Source organism: Micrasema longulum, unplaced genomic scaffold (assembly GCF_059751315.1).
Source record: "Micrasema longulum isolate JH-2025_06_02 unplaced genomic scaffold, ASM5975131v1 h1tg001021l, whole genome shotgun sequence".
In the NCBI taxonomy this organism is placed as follows: Eukaryota; Metazoa; Arthropoda; class Insecta; order Trichoptera; family Brachycentridae; genus Micrasema; species Micrasema longulum.
In genome coordinates, this window is record NW_028278209.1 from 405296 (window position 1) to 411531 (window position 6236).

The following is a 6236-nucleotide window of genomic DNA, read 5'->3' on the forward strand; positions in this document are numbered from 1 at the left end:
CTCATTGACAAATATATATTTCTTGATGTTATAACTTATATTTACATATAAGGTATTGTCAATAAATAATTTAAAATTAAAAAAATTATTTAATAGATATTTCTTGGATTTTTTTCTCGCAACTGGCGGTAATCGAACCCGTAACGCCAGTTTCACAGCCAGCCGTCTAACCATCTGCAGAACGCCGCAGCGCGCAGCGGGCGGCGAAGCGCTTTCAAATTATTGTGATTCCGGAGATAACAGGCAGAAAAAAGATAAAATCACAAATAAGCCATTCAAAATGTTGACTTGAAATTACATTTATTTAACAAACATAATCGATGAACAATACAGTTATGTGTGTGAAATAGAACCAGAACCCTGGACGTGTGTTTTCAACTTGATGGGTGATCATGGGTAAAATTTTTGAATACGGAATCTAGTAGAGTTTGGCCTACCATTCTTGAGGTCCTACATTCGATTCCTGCAAGGGTGGACATGAAATATTGATTTTAAAGGTTGTAACTTTGTTTGAACTGTAATATTACATTGTTTCTGGACCGACATCTGAAACGTGAGACTGATCACCTTACCTTCATGTGACAAATGATCGATATACGCTTCATTTGGTTTACGAATGCAGTGGCCTTTGCACTACTGGGTGCGGGAAGGGGAATGATGATAAATTCATTTGTTTTACTCAATTATTTCAATCAGATTTCACTACTACATACAAAATACAATTAACAAAATCGTGATAAAATTTTGATGAAATTTGCAAAAAATCTACCTACCTTTATACATGTATGAATAATATGTATTTACTTTTGATTTTAAAACATTCATTCATTTCAGTGAGCGTTTAAAGTGACATAAAACTTTTGAAAAATATGTTTTTTCTTATAAAACTACTGTTTTGTTCTTATTATAGTGGATATTTAGATATTGTTTTATTTACAGTTCATAATATTTACAATCGCACTTTAAATTTCGAACCACAAAACATCGACACTGCAAAATGCATTTTTCGTTGCATTATTCCGTTAACATAATACGTTACGTGTTTTAAAGTCTATAAACTCGTAGCAATACCCGCGACATTGTATTATTATGCAATAAATTATTGAAAGAAAAGTTGATTTTCGTGTGAAACGGCGGGAAACGAGTTGCGTTGCGTGCGCTGGCAGATGACAGTTAACACTCTAGCGGATTAATTTGTAACTATTTTACGTTCTCAATTGTTCGAGAGCGCCACTACTTTCTTCAGCGCCCGCTCGATGAACTATGATGGAAAACATGCAAGTAGAATATTATGCAATTTCAAATTTACTCTCAGATTCAGTCCAGTGGACTACTAAATATTATAAATAAATCAAATATATACAGGTAATATTTAACTACATAGGTATGTACAGTGCGTACGAATGTTTAATAAGAATTTAATATTTAATAAACCGTTTTGAAATATAATTTTATAGTTTGCCTTACTCAGCCTACTAATCAAACGTGTGTTTACTTGCTTTACCGACAGGCAGGTTATTAAATATTTTAACACACTGTAGGCAGGTAGGTTTCAGTCAGGGCCGTAGCCAGGGTACGCCTAGCCTCTAGCCAAAACTTGCTCCCAAGCAAAATATTATTGCTACATACATTTATACATTTCTTACCTTAGAAGATAAAACACGGGAGTCCACTTTTTGTAGTTTTGGAGGTAAAACGCAGAAATTATCGCAATAAACTATTTTATACATGAATAAAACACCAAAGTCTTCATTCGATTTTTAATCTGAAGTCCACCTTGTTTTAATGCAAAAAGATCAGTAGTCTCTGATACGCTATTATATTACGTACTTTTTTTTGTTTTAAAGAATCATTATTTTACATTGAATGCTCTTTATAGGTTTAAATTATCCCATTTGGTTTATAAGTTATAATGTTTTAGAAATCACACAATTACAAAATCTTGTTTCCTGAACATTTCGTTAAATATGACTCCCGTGATTTATCTTTTAAGGTACATTAACATATTACAACAGAGATGAAAAACATTCAAGAGAAGGTAATGTAGAAGTCTAGGTATCTACAGGGCTTATGACCTGTCAATGGCTGGTTTAAGTGGCCACTTTACACACTGTAAAATTCACCATTCTGCCCATATTTGAACATCTATATTTCTTAAATTCTTTCATCCATTTATGTTTGTGAAGTAAAAGAGCTGAAACCTTTATTTATGCTGGTGAGATTCATCTAATTGAATTATTTCACCTACATACTAGGCAACGCCTGAAAATGTTATTTTTTCAATTTCTATACTTCTTCATGGACCAGGTGGATTTATCAACAATATTTTGAGTTTGTCCAAATTTTTCAAGAGAAGGTCTTAAATGTTCTTCATCTATGTTGTAATATGTTAATATAAACAGCTCCCCAGGGAGTTGAATCCAGTCCTTGTCTACAAAAATTGGTACAAACTCAAAATATTGTTTAATAATCGAACGATTAGTATCTGTATATGATCTGAGTTAATTTTACAATGACGCAGAGATAATGTAGAACTATCATTGACGACGTTCTTAAACGTGATGCAAAGGGTGTATTTAATGTGTTCAATAATTGTTAAAACAGTTCAGAAATCGACTCAGTAATTTATTTATATAGCCTGTATGGTAAACTCTGTCACATCCAAAACCACGATGATCAGTATGAGTACGTTGAGCATATTGTCATATTAAAAAAAAATAGAAGCGTTTTAAAACTAAAAAAATAATTAAGATACGTTTTAACACTAAAAAAACTTTTTTTAACCCGTGTGTTTGCTTATTTCTGCTGGTGAGAAAACTAGAGTTCAGAAAGGGTAGCTAGCTCTGCGCTCTGCAAACGTAAGCAATAATATTGTTTGAACATTTTTTTTAAAATTTTGTAACGTCTGTTAATTATTATTTTTTATATACCATTGTGTCATCTTGCTCATACAAATCATTCTTGTTTTGGATGTGACAGGGTTTACCATACACGCCATAGTATCGTTTAAAAAATAAATTTTGTAAAACCCATTAAATTTCCCGTGAACGACCTTACTTAACACCAATCCTTAGAATCGCTTCATTTAACTTTTGGCAATGAAACACAGGATTTTCTGAATTTTTTCGTGACTTTACTTCCGTCAGTGACGAATTTCGTCTATAAAAGTTACTGTTAAAAATGTTTTAGTACGAAAAAAATTAACAAAGTTTGGCGAAAAATAAAAATGTGCATAAAATGTGGAAAATTTCAGCATGAATTTTTTTTAGCTTACCCTGATAACGCAGTCTGTTTACGGTCCTGGGTCCATATTTTGTATTATTATTATTTCTGTTATTGCTTTTTCTTTGTACAGGATAATTGGTTATTTTTAAAATATTTTTTGGTAATTCAACAAGGATACATAAAATACCTACAATTTGTAAGTAAGCATTGGTATAATTCTTCATATAGGTATATTCTCAATTTTAGAACTCCACCATCTTTCAAAAATTATTTGAAATAAGTGTGTCGCAATTCAACAAGTTTGAGTAATAATAAATATTAAGTTAAATAAAAGAATACGTTTTTATTTTTGTGCGCATTGTATAATTATATATCCCCCTAGGCATGACCTGTTTGTGTGTATACTTTATTTTTTATTGTGAAGTGAATCATTAAATTAAAACTATTGCATGTTTAATAGTAATAGTAATAATTTTTATAATAAAAAATATTAAGTCACAAAGGTGCACTGGATTTTGAAAACGACCGACATCTTGGCACCGCCCACGAGCACATCGCGGTGGGGCTTAGTTTAAAATAAAATTAACAAGGTCAATGTTTTTTAGCTCAAAGCTTTTTGTAATATTGTCTTCACACTTATAAGAAGAAAAAAAATTATGATTTTAGATAAACTTGACATTACTGGCAAAAAATATCAAATAAATCAAGTGATTCAGTGAATCATTATCCAGCCAATCTAAACTACCTTACACCTTATATTTTTTTAAGCTTATCAAATTAATGTTTTGAACTACAGTAACGTTACCGTTTTTTATTTTTCACCACAAGTGGTAGATTACCGCACAGAATATTTAGGTTTAATAAAATTACATTAATTTATTGTGATTTAACCGGCAATCAAACTGCAGTCACTTAATATCTGTACCTCAAAGGCAGACAGATGCAAATCCAAACGCCAAATGTTCTACTAAAGCCCAAAGAATTTACTTTCTTTAAGTGATTTCTAATAATTGATAGCATTAATTTGTATTTTTAGTCCTTAATACATTGTTTTTCTTTATTATAAGACTTAAATTTCTTCTAAATCAATGGACATTATTCCATGAAAGAACGTTATCAGAGACTTAGGAATAGTTTTAGATTCCAAGCTTGTGTTCGATATTCACATTAATGAAATCATTAATAAGGCATACAAAATGCTAGGTTTTTTAATGCGAATGTCTAATGACTTCAAAAACATTAAAACATTTATATTGGTATATACACATATGTGAGAAGTCAATTAGAATATGCTTCAATTATATGGAATCCCCATTATAAAATATATATAAAAAACCTAGAAAGGATACAGAAGAGATTCATTAATTTAATAAAATGTAAATTTCACTGCACACCAAATTCATTTCAAACTCTGGAGTATAGAAGAATGATTGCAGATCAAATATTCCTGTTTAAACTATTAAACAACGTCGTAGACTGCCTTTTACTAACAAGTTCTTTAGAATATCTTGTACCCAACAGAACAAGACTCCATACTACATTTAATTTGCCAGTACCTAGGACTAACTCAAGGAAAAACTACTTTTTCTTTAGAGCATGTCATTATTATAATACTGTTCTCTCCGGTCGCGCAGACATTTTTCATCTCTCTTATATTAAATATAGAAAAATCCTTATAGAGAGTACACCCGTTTAGTTTTACGGTGTCATTATTTATGTGTGTATTCATATGTTCATTATTATATTTTTGTACCTTTTACTTTATTTTTATATAACTTTTTTCTTTTCTTATTCTTTAAATTTAAATTTATCTTGTTTCTATTAACTTTACTTTTATAAATGTACATGAGTATTTTTATTTTTATTTTATTTGCAACTTCTAAGTGCCTAACAATTGTTAATTGCTTTTATTTTGATACCGATAATGTACTTAATCAATATCTTACACCACTGTGGAAAATTTTTATTGACTGTTTTCACAATTTTCGTTTATATGTATTCTTTTTTCGGTATACAATGTATGTAAAAACTGTTGTTTTTTTCCCAAATAGAAAAAAAAATAAAATTATCATAAACTGGATAAGAAAATCGAAATGTCATTTCATCAATTTCTGGATTTGCAACCCTCTGCCTCTGAGGTACAGATATAACAAAGTCTAAAAATTAGTTAAATTAATTACTTATATGGATTTATTTTTAAATATATTATTAAACATAACTTTGTTTCCTTGGATACATATTTTTTTAAATTTTAAATTGTACAATTATATTATTTGTACATTGGAGGATTTATTGCCAAACGGCATCTTCTTCCTATCAAGTGATAAAATAAAGGTGTCATTCAGATAATTTTAGATTTTGTATTGCTTTAAAAAACACATTATTTATAAAGTATTATTGTTGAATTATTTTTTTAATTATTATTGCCTTGTTGTAAATTAACCACTTAATTTTTATGTTAAATTATTCTAAACATTACTTTTATATTTAGGTATATTCAGAACATAAGATTTTCTCATGTTAACTCTTACTTTTTGTTTAGAGATGTTATGTTTCATTTTCACTTTTTTGTTGTTTTTTAATTTAATTTTCACTAAATGTTGTTCACACTGTTATTATTTCAATAAATATTTTTTTTGTAAAAGGTTCTTTGAAACGTTGATGTACAAATAAATAACGTTTTACTACGTTTTAGAAAATAATATAACACTCATCTTCATCGGCATTATTCGCATTCTGCGCCTAATGGTGCATAGGGCACTGCATTGGTACACCAATCGCAGCGTACCTTGATCATTTTTGTTGCATAAAGGTAAGATAATCATTATTACGTTGCAGGTACTAGTCCAGGGACTATGAAATATTCTGGTGTGAAAACACCCTTTTGAATAAATATTTATTTTCAACCATGTCGGGAATCGAATCCAAGACCTCTTGCATAGTAGGCAAACGCACTGACCATTACACCACGAGGCCGACTTTCAATTGTCACTCACACTCACTCTCTATAT

At 30.0% G+C, this 6236-nt stretch overlaps 1 protein-coding gene across 1 annotated transcript in view; it reads right to left on the bottom strand.

Moving 5' to 3' along the window:
* Positions 1 to 1183, bottom strand: part of LOC148277498 (organic solute transporter alpha-like protein) — a 38461-nt gene extending 37278 nt beyond the window's left edge. The window contains exon 1 of the mRNA XM_088232818.1: positions 774 to 1183. The gene's annotated coding sequence lies outside the window, so the exon portion shown is untranslated. The remainder of the gene's footprint in view (positions 1 to 773) is intronic.
* Between the last annotated feature and the right edge of the window lie 5053 nt (positions 1184 to 6236).